At 32.0% G+C, this 15,268-nt stretch overlaps 1 protein-coding gene across 1 annotated transcript in view; it reads left to right on the top strand.

Moving 5' to 3' along the window:
- plekhh1 (pleckstrin homology domain containing, family H (with MyTH4 domain) member 1) overlaps window positions 1–15,268 on the top strand; it is a 151,620-nt gene that overhangs the window by 8,536 nt on the left and 127,816 nt on the right. The window contains exon 3 of the mRNA XM_058056505.1: window positions 3,487–3,683. The gene's annotated coding sequence lies outside the window, so the exon portion shown is untranslated. The remainder of the gene's footprint in view (window positions 1–3,486; window positions 3,684–15,268) is intronic.

The following is a 15,268-nucleotide window of genomic DNA, read 5'->3' as shown; positions in this document are numbered from 1 at the left end:
GCATCAAAATTAGACTCACTTTCACTATCAAGATGGATTATTTTCTATTGTAAATAAATGAACTCAACGCCCCGTGCTAGCTGGTCTTTAACAGCGACACTTTTAGTGCCTCGCTGATATTTACGAGTCCAGCTTCTCGGACAGGTTTTTCCGCTCCTGTCCCCGTCTATGATGGCTTGATTTCGGGGGCCGGAGGCGCGATCAAGCGGCTCACTCCTCACGCCTCCTACGCCACCGTGACCCCTTTTGAGGTCACTGATAACGATTATCTTTTTGGCGCTTTCAGATGAAAAAATGGCTGACTTTGCAGCTGGCGGTCAGCAGAGGGCAGCTTTCCGCCTGTGCTGTTTTTGCTGTGTTTGTATTTTTTTTTTTTTTTTTGTCTAAAAATCCCAACACTAACATTGCACCTTCCAAGAGGAATCGTTTCTTTGAGGCTGTTGTGTAATGACTGAAACAAACACACTTATCAACTCCACAAACACGGTGATGTCAAAGTACGCCGCCATGCATCCCACTCAGGGGGGGGGGGGGGACCGCAGTCTCGTTACGCAGCATCTTAAAGAAGAAATACTGCGGCGTTGAAGTAGTTAATAGGCTTGTTGATGAATGCGATGCGGATGGAACAGTTGCAGTTCCTCAGCAGTGAAGTATGCGTTGGTGCCGTGTTACTTCATCTCCTATTAAAACGCGTTCTTATATAACTTCCCCTTTTCCCCAGCATGTGAGTATCTTTCGAAATACTGACAGTCCAGCTGACTGGGCTGATTGGACAAATATGGGCATGTTTGTGTAACTACTGTATGGAGCCCAGACATGGAAAATCCTCACTTTGGAGGCATTGATTGAAAAATATTTAGATTTATTTATTATGTATTTATTATTTATTAATTATTTATGTATTTATTTATTTATTATTTATTTACTATTTATTTATTATTTATTTATTATTTATTTATTATTTATTTATTGTCTATTAATCATTTATTTATTAATTATTTATTGTCTATTAATTAATTATTAATTGTCTATTAATTAATTATTAATTATTTATTTATTTATTATTTATTTATTATTTATTTATTATTTATTTATTATTTATTTATTATTTATTTATTATTTATTTATTATTTATTTATTGTCTATTTATTAATTATTAATTAATTATTTATTAATTATTTATTATTTATTTATTATTTATTTATTATGTATTTATTATGTATTTATTATGTATTTATTATTTATTTATTTATTTATTATTAATGAAATATTTAATTATTATTTTTAATTTATTATTTATTTTATTATTTTCATTCATTCATTCATTTTCTACCGCTTTTCCTCACGAGGGTCGCGGGGGGTGCTGGAGCCTATCCCAGCTGTCTTTGGGCGGGGTACTGGTTGCCAGCCAATCACAGGGCACATATAGACAAACAACCATTCACACTCACATTCATACCGATGGACAATTTGGAGTCATCCCGGTATTCCTAGATCCTTAAACTGTATCTGCAACCAGGAATCGTGATACAAAACGAATCGTTACACTGCTATCCCATGACATTACCTTAACACATATTACCTTAACGTATGAAGCTGTGAAGTCAGCTTGTCCCACATGACTGAGTGAAAAAAGTTATCCTCCCGTTCAGTTTGGAAGTGGTATTTTTTTGACTTCTTCAGTTTTGAGGTTTAGAATTGAACCCCGGTCTCCTAGCTGTGAGGTCTACGCGCTCACCACTCGACCGCCGTGCAGCCATAGGTTTAGAAATAAGGAAATAAATAGTTAGCTTGTTAGCTTAGCTTGCTAGCAAGCAGCCATCCTGAGTCCAGCGGTATTGGAGTTGTGCAATGTGATGTGGACAATAAATAATTAGCTATAACAAGTGTATAGGTGACTGTAGGGGTGTTATTTCATGTCTGCGGGGCTCTAATGATGTAAGCATCTTGTTTTCTATTCTTTAACTATGTAAATCAGGGGTCCCCAAACTTTTTCCAGTGAGGGCCACATGACTTTTCCCTCCTCTGAAGGGGGGCCAGGGTCTTTGGAGGACTAAAACTGCCAAAATAATAAATAAATAAATAAATAAATAAATAAATAAATAAATAAAAGTGGAAAATAAAAACAAAAATGAAAAAAAAATCGAAAAATTAAATACACAAAAAAAATATATATATACATAAATAAATAAATAAATAAAAGCAAAAATAAATACAAAAATAAAAAACAAGATTCAAAAATTAAAAATAAATACAAAAATAAATGTAGAAATAAACACAAAAATAAATATATAAATAGAATTACATATCAATAAATAAATAAAAGCACTCTGCTCTCATATGTATTTATTTCATGCAGCAGACAATGTCAGCTTGAAATGCAGAAGGAAAAACTATTCAAATGAGGGGGCGGTCCTAAGTGTGTCTTGGATTGAACTGTTCGCCTATTGGTTGATCGACATGTGAGTGCGAAAAAGCTCCGTCGGGGAGGAGAGAGATCACGCTCCAATAAGGCTTCCACCCGGAAAAGCAGGTAATCCGGGGAAGCATTATCCGAAATATCTGCTAGCAAACGGAGATCCCTGGAGATTGCAGCCATATTTACCGCCATTGAGAGTGGTGTGGTGACTTCCTCTTGCTGTGGCCGTTTGCAGGCATACCTAGTCGATTTTCGCACTCACATGTCGATCAACCAATAGGCGAACAGTTCAACCCAAGACACACTTAGGACCGCCCCCTCATTTGAATAGTTTTTCCTTCTGCATTTCAAGCTGACATTGTCTGCAGCATGAAATAAATACATATGAGAGCAAAGTGCTTTTATTTATTTATTGATTTATATATTTATTTTTGTATTTATTTCTACATTTGTTTTTGTATTTATTTTTAATTTTTGAATCTTGTTTTTTATTTTTGTATTTATTTATTTATTTATGTATATATTTTTTTATTTTTGTTTTTATTTCCATTTAGATTTATTTTTGTGTATTTAATTTTTTTTTCATTTTTGTTTTTATCTTCACTTTTATTTATTTATTTATTTATTTATTTATTTATTTATTTATTTATTTATTTATTTATTTATTTATTTATTTATTTATTTATTTATTTATTATTTTGGCAGTTTTGGTCCTCCATAAGGGTCAGGGTAGTTTGTTTGTTTATGTTCTATGACTGGGGCAAAGTGTGGTTGTAGTCACGTCACAATAGGTTACCATTTCCAGTTCTATGACAGAAAAATGTACATGCTTTATTGTTCAGGGGGGCCGGGTCAAATGTGGAAGTGGGCCGTGTCCGGCCCCCGGGCCTTAGTTTGGGGACCACTGATGTAAATATTCCATGAATTAACACTGAAATAAAATAAATAAAATAATAAAATACTTTAGTTGTATTCGTGGGCATGCCTGATGAGAGTGTTTCCATTGCTCCAAGATGGCATCAACTGTCTGGAACCGATGCCCATCCAACCTCAAATGTTCTCTACAGGATTTAAATCAGGAGAAGATTCGGGATGGTCCCAAAGAGTCATGTTATTCTCCCTGAAGAAGTCCTTGGTCCAGTCCGAGCATTGTGAACTTCAGCGCTGGTACCACCCAAACCAGGGCAACCCAGTCCGCCAGCCCGCCGTTTGACGATCCGAGATCATGATGGACCCCCCCCTCTCCACTGTGAAAACATCTCAGGTGGGATCTCCTTGTCATGCCAATAACGTTGGAAGCCATTGGGGACCGTCAAGGTTATATTTTTACTCATCAGAGAATAAAACTTCTAAAAAATATAATAGTAAACAAAGCATCATCATGGCTGCCTGTGTTCACGAGAGGAACTTGGGGGGGGCGGGGTTTGGCAAAACGAGATCCAGCAGCGATTAATTGTCCATACGGGGTATAGCCGCAGCATCGTTAGTGGTCAACCACCAAGATGCCGTTCCCATGAAGTTCTCCGTCGCTTTGCCGCTCTCCCCCTTACTGGGTGGGCATCGGGGCTCCATAATCGGGAGCAGAGCTCAAAGAAAACGCCGAGTCATGGAGATCCGATGTGTTTGCCGATGTCGGTGCGGATTAACGGGGTTGTGTTTAGATTGAAAACGCCAGCTTCCTATTTAGACTTCCTGACCCGTGTTTCCTGAAGAACAATCTCTGCGTCTGCCCGCGGGGATCATGGGAAGTTTGGCTTTCCATTCGCACATCCAGGAAAACGGCGGAAAAAAAAAATTCCACACCGATGCCGCACATGATATTGTCCGGTCTCACTCCGCCCTCTTAATCGATATCAGTTGACCATGCGGCGAACGCTGAAACGAGACTTTGTGCGGCGTTCCCAACAGTGGGAAGCAAATCCAAGACTTTGTGTGGTCACTACGGGACCAGTATACACAAAGTCCATGTGTCCGGCTCTGGACCCGTTCAGATCTCGGGATTTCTGATCAACCGCCTCACGAATGATTTTTTTAGGAGCCCGGTATTCCTGACAAGACATTCCCACCCTCGATGGGGACAGTTTTAGGCTTTTTAGTTGAAAAGTTAGCTGCTAAAAGAGCTGTCAATCAATGTCTTATTCGTCTTCTCCTGAGATTAAATTCCTTGGCTATGCCTTCCCTTTTCCTGCTCCGGGCCCTGGCTGTGAATTCCAGATGTCCATGTGATCCCGGGCAAGCGCATCCATCTCCTGCTCAGCGGAAAACGATCAGGAAATGAGCAAAAGTCAAGTTGTGACTAAAAGATCAAGGCTACATAAGCAATTTCCTTTGCCGAATATATAAATAAAAAACAGCGCACCCTTTAACGCTATTTCATGTTAGCAAAAAGGGGACTGCCGACATCGCAGTTTTTTTATTTCGGCATGTTTTAGTACCCAAGGAATCCCTGGAGCGTGGAAACAGTGGGACACCCCGCGGTGTAATTCCTCTACTGCTTAAGCACCGTGCACGGAAATGTGAAAAGCCGCCCCCGGCTTTGAAAAGGAACAGGTGAATTCTGGGATTGTATTCTGGGATTGGTTGACAGAGCCTCGGATTCAGAGCATGTTCCCATGTAGGGGGAACTCGACCCCCTTCTACAGCGGCATGTTCTCTGTACAATCAGTAACTGTTACATTTGTTCACTTCCTGCCTTCCTAATATAGTTTTTTTTTTATTTTTAAATATTTTTTTAAATTTTTTAAAAATATATTTTATTTTTGTAACTGTTACATTTGTTCACTTCCTGCCTTTAATTTCCTTTAATTTAATTTAATTCAATTCAATTCATCTGGTACTTTTACAATCAGTAACTTACATTTGTTCACTTCCTGCCTTCCTAATATAGATTTTTTTATTAAATTTTTTTATTTAAAAAAAATTATTTTATTTTAGTATTGTTACATTTGTTCACTTCCTGCCTTCCTAATATAGCTTTATTTATTTATTTGTTTATTTTTAAATTATTTTATTTTAGTATCGTTACATTTGTTCACTTCCTGCCTTTTTAATTTAATTTAATTTAATTTAATTTAATTTAATTTAATTTAATTTAATTTAATTTAATTTAATTTAATTTAATTTAATTTAATTTAATTTAATTTAATTTAATTTAATTCATCTGGTACTTTTACAATCAATAACTGTTACATTTGTTCACTTCCTGCCTTCCTAATATAGTTTTTTTTTATTTTTAAAAATGATTTCATTTTATTTTTGTAACTGTTGCATTTGTTCACTTCCTGCCTTTTTAATTTAATTTAATTTAATTTAATTTAATCCATCTGGTACTTTTACAATCAGTAACTATTACATTCGTTCACTTCCTGCCCTCCTAATATAGTTTTTTTTAATTTTTTATTATTTTTTATTTTTTTTAAAATTATTTTATTTTAGTATTGTTACATTTGTTCACTTCCTGCCTTTCTAATTTAATTCAATTCAATTCAATTCATCTGGTACTTTTACAATCAGTAACTGTTACATTTGTTCACTTCCTGCCTTCCTAATATAGTTTTTTTAATTTTGATTTTTTTTGTAATTTTTTAAAAATTATTTTAGTATTGTTACATTTGTTCACTTCCTGCCTTTTAAATTTAATTTAATTTAATCCATCTGGTACTTTTACAATTAGTAACTGTTACATTTGTTCACTTCCTGCCTTCCTAATATAGTTTTTTTTATTTTTTAAAAATCATTTCATTTTATTTTTGTAACTGTTAAATTTGTTCACTTCCTGCCTTTTTAATTTAATTTAATTTAATTTAATTTAATTTAATTTAATTTAATTTAATTTAATTTAATTTAATTTAATTTAATTTAATTTAATCCAATCCATCTGGTACTTTTACAATCAGTAACTATTACATTTGTTCACTTCCTGCCTTCCTAATATAATTAAAGTTATTATTTTTTTTTTATATTTTAATTTAAATTTTTTTGTCACGTACCGAAGTACGAGGTGACTTAGGGGCGATGATGTCACCCACCCATCTTGAGTACTGTAGGTATTTCATGAGTGCCGATCACCCCGTTCTTGGCCAAGTGGTTTTTCCCGGAACATGGTCCGTTATGAGTCTTCTTCTTGATGCTTTCAGACCAGGTGATGTATAGTACTTAATACATGTACCACTATGCTCAAGTACACTCTTAGTACAAGGGCTAGCAACGCTTTTGCTAATCGTGAAAATGGTATGACTCGCTGTGTTCAAGGTAAACCACCGGTCTTACTGGAGCACTCGTGATTTAAGACTTGGCTGGACTTGATCCATAAACAGCTGGAGAACAGTACAGTAAGTCCTGGTTCTGGTTCTGGTTGGTCGTAATTCTTCACACGGTATTTCAGCCATGCATGCTCCCTCTGTTTTTGTTTAAGTGCGTATATTGGCCGAGTGGTTAGCATGTAGGACACGCAGTCAGGAGATCGGGAAGAACCGGGTTAGATTCTGGAGTTCACATTTGACATGTGCACACTGACATGAAAAACCAGATCCAGGTGGATCCAGATGGACCCTTGTTCAACGGGTTGGACAAGAGATTTTCTTGCCTTTATGTCATAATGCAAGGTGACCACATGACTTGAACATAGCAACCAAGTTGAACATATCATTGTATTAGACAATGCAAGGCTTGGATATGGATATGAATATGATATGGTAATGGTAATGGTTTAATTTCATTTGAACATGCATCAGATTCCAATTGAGTGCATCCCATAATCAGTTCCCAGTTCCACATGTCCAAAAGGAGTAGGAAGAAGCAAAGCTTATTAAATCCTACCCCTCCATCTGGTACTTTTACAATCAGTAACTCTTGACATTTGTTCACTTCCTGCTTTCCTAATATGATTTAAGTTTTTAAAATTTTCAATTTTTTTATTTTATTTTTGTAACTGTTACATTTGTTCACTTCCTGCTTTCCTAATTTCCTGCCTTTCTAATTTAATTTAATTTAATTCATCTGGTACTTTTACAATTAGTAACTGTTACATTTGTTCACTTCCTGCTTTCCTAATATAGTTTAAGTTTTTTAAATTTTTTAAATTATTTTTTTTTAAATTTCTTTATTTTAGTCTTGTAATTCTTACATTTGTTCACTTCCTGCCTTTCTAAATTAATTTAATTTAATTTAATTTAATTAAGTTTCACATGTCCAAAAGGAGTAGGAAGAAGCAAAGCTTATTAAATCCTACCCCTCCATCTGGTACTTTTACAATCAGTAACTCTGACATTTGTTCACTTCCTGCTTTCCTAATATGATTTAAGTTTTCAAATTTTTTATTTTTTTAAATTATTTTTTTAATTTAATTTTTGTAACTGTTACATTTGTTCATTTCCTGCTATCCCAATATAGTTTAAGTTTTTAAAATGTTTACATTTTTTACATTTTTTTTAATTGTATTTTTGTAACTGTTACATTTGTTCACTTCCTGCCTTTCTAATATAGTTTAAGTTTTTTAAGTTTTTTTAATTTCTTTATTTTATTGTTGTAACTGTTACATATGTTCACTTCCTGCCTTTCTAAATTAATTTAATTTAATTAAGTTTCACATGTCCAAAAGGAGTAGGAAGAAGCAAAGCTTATTAAATCCTACCCCTCCATGTGGTACTTTTACAATCAGTAACTCTGACATTTGTTCACTTCCTGCTTTCCTAATATGATTGAAGTTTTCAAAATTTTTAATTTTTTAAATTATTTTTTTATTTTATTTTTGTAACTGTTACATTTGTTCACTTCCTGCTTTCCTAATATAGTTTAAGTTTTTAAAATGTTTACATTTTTTACATTTTTATTTTTGTTACTGTTACATTTGTTCACTTCCTGCCTTTTAAATTAAATTAAATTAAATTAAATTAAATTAAATTAAATTAAATTAAATTAAATTAAATTAAATTAAATTAAATTAAATTAAATTAAATTAAATTAAATTAAATTAAATTAAATTAAATTTAATTAAATTTAATTAAATTTAATTAAATTTAATTAAATTTAATTAAATTTAATTAAATTTAATTTAATCCATCTGGTACTTTTACAATCAGTAACTGTACATTTGTTCACTTCCTGCTTTCCTAATATAGTTTAAGTTTTTTAAATTTTTTAAATTATTTTTTTTTAAATTTCTTTATTTTAGTCTTGTAATTCTTACATTTGTTCACTTCCTGCCTTTCTAAATTAATTTAATTTAATTTAATTTAATTAAGTTTCACATGTCCAAAAGGAGTAGGAAGAAGCAAAGCTTATTAAATCCTACCCCTCCATCTGGTACTTTTACAATCAGTAACTCTGACATTTGTTCACTTCCTGCTTTCCTAATATGATTTAAGTTTTCAAATTTTTTATTTTTTTAAATTATTTTTTTAATTTAATTTTTGTAACTGTTACATTTGTTCATTTCCTGCTATCCCAATATAGTTTAAGTTTTTAAAATGTTTACATTTTTTACATTTTTATTTTTGTTACTGTTACATTTGTTCACTTCCTGCCTTTTAAATTAATTAAATTAAATTAAATTAAATTAAATTAAATTAAATTAAATTAAATTAAATTAAATTAAATTAAATTAAATTAAATTAAATTAAATTAAATTAAATTAAATTAAATTAAATTAAATTAAATTAAATTAAATTTAATTTAATTAAATTTAATTAAATTTAATTAAATTTAATTAAATTTAATTTAATCCATCTGGTACTTTTACAATCAGTAACTGTACATTTGTTCACTTCCTGCTTTCCTAATATAGTTTAAGTTTTTTAAATTTTTTAAATTATTTTTTTTTAAATTTCTTTATTTTAGTCTTGTAATTCTTACATTTGTTCACTTCCTGCCTTTCTAAATTAATTTAATTTAATTTAATTTAATTAAGTTTCACATGTCCAAAAGGAGTAGGAAGAAGCAAAGCTTATTAAATCCTACCCCTCCATCTGGTACTTTTACAATCAGTAACTCTGACATTTGTTCACTTCCTGCTTTCCTAATATGATTTAAGTTTTCAAATTTTTTATTTTTTTAAATTATTTTTTTAATTTAATTTTTGTAACTGTTACATTTGTTCATTTCCTGCTATCCCAATATAGTTTAAGTTTTTAAAATGTTTACATTTTTTACATTTTTTTTAATTGTATTTTTGTAACTGTTACATTTGTTCACTTCCTGCCTTTCTAATATAGTTTAAGTTTTTTAAGTTTTTTTAATTTCTTTATTTTATTGTTGTAACTGTTACATATGTTCACTTCCTGCCTTTCTAAATTAATTTAATTTAATTAAGTTTCACATGTCCAAAAGGAGTAGGAAGAAGCAAAGCTTATTAAATCCTACCCCTCCATGTGGTACTTTTACAATCAGTAACTCTGACATTTGTTCACTTCCTGCTTTCCTAATATGATTGAAGTTTTCAAAATTTTTAATTTTTTAAATTATTTTTTTATTTTATTTTTGTAACTGTTACATTTGTTCACTTCCTGCTTTCCTAATATAGTTTAAGTTTTTAAAATGTTTACATTTTTTACATTTTTATTTTTGTTACTGTTACATTTGTTCACTTCCTGCCTTTTAAATTAAATTAAATTAAATTAAATTAAATTAAATTAAATTAAATTAAATTAAATTAAATTAAATTAAATTAAATTAAATTAAATTAAATTAAATTAAATTAAATTAAATTAAATTAAATTAAATTAAATTAAATTAAATTTAATTAAATTAAATTTAATTAAATTTAATTAAATTTAATTTAATCCATCTGGTACTTTTACAATCAGTAACTGTACATTTGTTCACTTCCTGCTTTCCTTATATAGTTTAAGTTTTTAAATTTTTTTAAATTATTTTTTTTATTTCTTTATTTTATTTTTGTAACTGTTACATTTGTTCACTTCCTGCCTTTCTAAATTAATTTAATTTAATTTAATTAAGTTTCACATGTCCAAAAGGAGTAGGAAGAAGCAAAGCTTATTAAATCCTACCCCTCCATCTGGTACTTTTACAATCAGTAACTAATTAACTAATTTTATTTTTGTAACTGTGTAACATTTGTTCACTTCCTGCTTTCCTAATATAGTTTACGTTTTTAAAATGTTTACATTTTTTACATTTTTTTTAAATGTTATTTTTGTAACTGTTACATTTGTTCACTTCCTGCCTTCCTAATATAATTTGTTTTTTTTGTTTTTTTTAATATTTTAATTTTATTTTTTTTATTTTAGCTGTTTGAAGATGAACAAAATCAGCAAGTTGAAGTATTTATGATTTTAGAAATAAGGAGTTAGTATGTTCTCTGTAGGCGGCATTATGAATTATCCTTACTGACCTTTTTTGCAGTACATTTAGCCAGTGAAGATTGTTTTTTGGCTTTACTATTTTACTATTACTATTTTTTATATTTATTTTATGTTATTTTATTTTAATGTTATTTTTTATTTTTATTTTAGAATTTTTAATTTTTATTTTACATTTTTTATTTTAATATAGATTGCTTATTAGCCCATATTTCCACACAATAAGTAAGATATGGTAGAACCAGAGAGCAATAAAGAGTGTGGAGTGATTTCTGATTGAGAACAAATTTTGCTTTGTTCAATACTGAAATATTTCTGGCCACCTTATGTTGTATATTTGTAATATGAGGTTTCCAGCTCATATTTTCATCTATTGTGATCCCCAGAAATTAATTTTCCTTCACCTTTTCAATGTCTACATATACACCAAATTTGTATTTTTCTACAAAAAAAAGATGAAAAATAAATAAACAAATCAAGACTAAAGAAAATCAATCAATCAGTAATAAATAAATATAATAATAATAATAATAAAAACTTAAGAAACCACATATAGTTGGTGGGTAGACAAATGATTTTTTCAGATTAAAATGAACAAAGCATTATTAGAGCCCTGTAGACATGACAAAACACGACTATAGTCACATTTATACTCTTTTTATTTACAACATATTGCGCAACTGCAGGGTCTTGAGACACATGCTAACTCGCAAACTAGAGAGCTAGCGACCTAAACGGTAGCCTTCAAGTTATTTCCTTTCAACTTAAATAGCCAAAAACTTACCACTTCCACACGGATAGGGAGGATAACTATTAACAGTTATTTAACCTTTAACATGAACATTAATCAAACATCATAATTTTTTTCTGGGTACATGATACCATACAGCATCCATATCAAACTTGCGCGGGCCGCACTAACATTTAACTTAAAACTAGTGTCCTGCGGGCCACATTTGGCCCGCGGGCCGTGTGTTTGAGACCCCTGATTTACAACATATTGCGCAACTGCAGGTTCTCGCAAACTAGAGAGCTAGCGACCTAAACGGTAGTCTTCGAGTTATTTCCTTTCAACTTAAATAGCCAAAAACTTACCACTTCCACACGGATAGGGAGGATAACTATTAACAGTTATTTAACCTTTAACATGAACATTAATCAAACGTAATAATTTTTTTCTGGGTACATGATACCATACAGCATCCATATCAAACATTAAACTTTCATATCAAGGCGGGGGCCTCAAACTAGTGTCCTGCGGGCCACATTTGGCACATTTGAGACCCCTGCGCTAGAAGAACAAACCAACAGAACAAGACATTCATGGTCGATTGACGGTATAGAAATGTGGATTTATGGTGTTCATTTCCTGTCAGTACTGTGAATGTCACATGTCACATGTCAAACATGTCAAACTCGGGCCAAACTTTTGACATTTTTTGTGCCACACCAGAATATGGAAACACTTTTTTTTTCACGCTTGTTAAATGTTTTCTGGGTTTGACTTGGACCCTCCTTCTCTTACCTCCTTATAGGTTCTACAAACGCCCGTAAAATTCAATGGCTTTCCCAGAAATGACTTTTTTTTTTTTATTGTACTCCCACAGCCCCCAACCCCATAAACTCAGATGGCACACTTACCAAAAATACCATCCCTCCCTTCGCCTCAGTACCAGAGTACTCTCTGATTCTACCATATCATACTTATTGTGTGGCAATATGGGCTAATAACTATAAAAGCAATCTTCACTGGCTAAATGTACTGCAAAAAAGGTCAGTAAGGATAATTCATAATGCCGCCTACAGAGAACATACTAAGTCCTTATTTCTAAAATCACAAATACTTCAACTTGCTGATATAGTTCATCTTCAAACAGCTAAAATAATGCATAAGGCTAAAAATAAGCAATTAGCTAAAAAATGTCATTGGATGGTCGTACCACCTCGTACTTTGGTACGTGACAAAAAGTTTTATAAGTAAAGTAAAGTTAAGTTAAAAATAAATTAAAAAATAAAAATAAATTAAAAAATAAAAATAAATTAAAAAATAAAAATAAATTAAAAAATTAAATTCAATTAAATAAAAAAATAAAATTAAAAAATAAATTAAATTAAAAAAATAAATTAAATTACATTAAGTTAAATTCAATTAAATTAAAAATTAAATTAAAAATGAAAATAAATTAAATTAAAAATGAAAATAAATTACATTAAAAATGAAAATAAATTAAATTAAAAATTAAATTAAATTAAATTAAAAATTAAATTAAAAATTTAAATTTAAATTAAATTACATTAAGTTATATTAAATTAAATTAAAAATTCGACTCCAAATTGTCCATAGGTATGAATGTGAGTGTGAATGGTTGTTTGTCTATATGTGCCCTGTGATTGGCTGGCGACCAGTCCAGGGTGTACCCCGCCTCTCGCCCGAAGACAGCTGGGATAGGCTCCAGCACCCCAGCGACCCTCGTGAGGAAAAAGCGGTAGAAAATGAATTAAAATACATTAAAATACATTAAAAAATAAATTTAAATAAATTAACATTTAATTAAATAAATTACATTTAATTAATTAATTAAAAAAATAATTAAAAAAATACTTAAATCATATTAGGAAAGCAGGAAGTGAACAAATGTAACAGTTACTGATTGTAAAAGTACCAGATGGAGGGGTAGGATTTAATAAGCTTTGCTTCTTCCTACTCCTTTTGGACATGTGGAACTGGGAACTGATTATGGGATGCACTCAATTGTAATCTGATGCATGTTCAAATGAAATGAAACCATTACCATTACCATTACCATAGAGTCCACAATGGCAAAGTGCGTCTTTTCCAACTGTTTGCTAGCAGCAATACTAACGTGAATAAACAGTTCCGGCATCTAAAGACAAATCCCAATGGTTGATTTACCGCAGCGTCACGGGACGCCCAAAGAATGTTGTTAAAGTTCTTTTACCGAAGCCGGCTGTCATGCGTGGAAAACGGATAAAAACCCCAACCAAGAACAACTTGATGCATGTGCAGATACTGCAAGCTAAAGCTCAATCAGGCTGAACATATCCATGATTCTTTGGTTATGGTGGTGTTTTTATAGAAGAATGCTATTATATTATGGATTAGTGGATGCAATCGCTTCCACATCCGACTGGGAATTTCCGCTAAGCAGAATTCCATACTTAGAAAGTCAGTATTTGCATAGTTAGACCAACAAATTCATTCATTGCTTATCCTCACGAGGGTCGTGGGGGGTGCTGGAGCCTATCCCAGCTGTCTTCGGGTGAGAGGCGGGGTCCACCCTGGACTGGTGGCCAGCCAATCACAGGGCACATATAGACAAACAACCATTCACACTCACATTCATACCTATGGACAATTTGGAGTCGCTAATTAACCTAGCGTGTTTTTGGAATGTGGGAGGAAACCGGAATACCCGGAGAAAACCCGCGCATGCACGGGGAGAACATGCAAACGCCACACAGAGATGGCCGAGGGTGGAATTGAACCTTGGTCTCCTAGCTGTGAGGTCTGCGCGCTAACCACATTAGCCGCCGTGCAGCCAAAACCCGTTTATGACCTTCTAAATAAGTTTTTTTTAACATTATTAGAGCCCTCTCAACATGAAATAGCACCCCTATAGTCGCCTTTACACTCCTATCTCTCTTGGCGACATGCAAACTCCACACAGAGATGACCGAGAGTGGAATTGAACCTTGGTCTCCTCGCTGTGAGGTCTGCGCGCTAACCACATTAGCCGCCGTGCAGCCAAAACCTGTTTATGACCTTCTAAATAATAATAATATTTCATGTCTAGAGGGCTCTAATAATGTTAAAAAGCATATTTAGAAGGCGGTAAACAGGTTATCCATGTCTTATGAGTATTTTTTTGTGTCTACTAGGTTAAGAAATAGGAGTGTAAAGGTGACTATAGGGGTGCTATTTCTTGTCGAGAGGGCTCTAATAATGTTAAAAAGCACAATTAGAAGGCGGTAAACAGGTTTTCTATGTCCTATGTGTCTTGTTTTCTTTTACTGTGTCTACTAGATTGAGAAATAGGAGTGTAAAGGTGACTATAGGGGTGCTATTTTATGTCTAGAGGGCTCTAATAATGTTAAAAAGCATATTTAGAAGGCGGTAAACTGGTTTTCTATGTCCTATATGTCTCATTTTCTTTTATTATGTCTACTATATTAGGTAATAGGAATGTAAAGGCAACTATAGGGGTGCTATTTCATGTCTATGGGGCTCTAGTAATGTTAAAGTGTATTTAGGAAGGCAGTAAACAGGTTTTCTATGTCTCATGTTCTTTTATTATGTCTACAATATTAGGTAATAGGAAAGTAAAGGCGACTATAGGGGTGTTATTTCTTGTCTAGAGGGCTCTAATAATGTTAAAAAGCATATTTAGAAGGCGGTAAACAGGTTATCTATGTCCTATGTGTCTTATTTTATTTTATTGTGTCTACTAGATTGAGAAATAGGAGAGTAAAGGTGACTATAGGGGTGCTATTTTATGTCTAGAGGGCTCTA

This window comes from Doryrhamphus excisus, chromosome 19, assembly GCF_030265055.1.
Source record: "Doryrhamphus excisus isolate RoL2022-K1 chromosome 19, RoL_Dexc_1.0, whole genome shotgun sequence".
NCBI classification, from domain to species: Eukaryota; Metazoa; Chordata; class Actinopteri; order Syngnathiformes; family Syngnathidae; genus Doryrhamphus; species Doryrhamphus excisus.
This window is presented reverse-complemented; position numbering and strand designations above follow the sequence as displayed.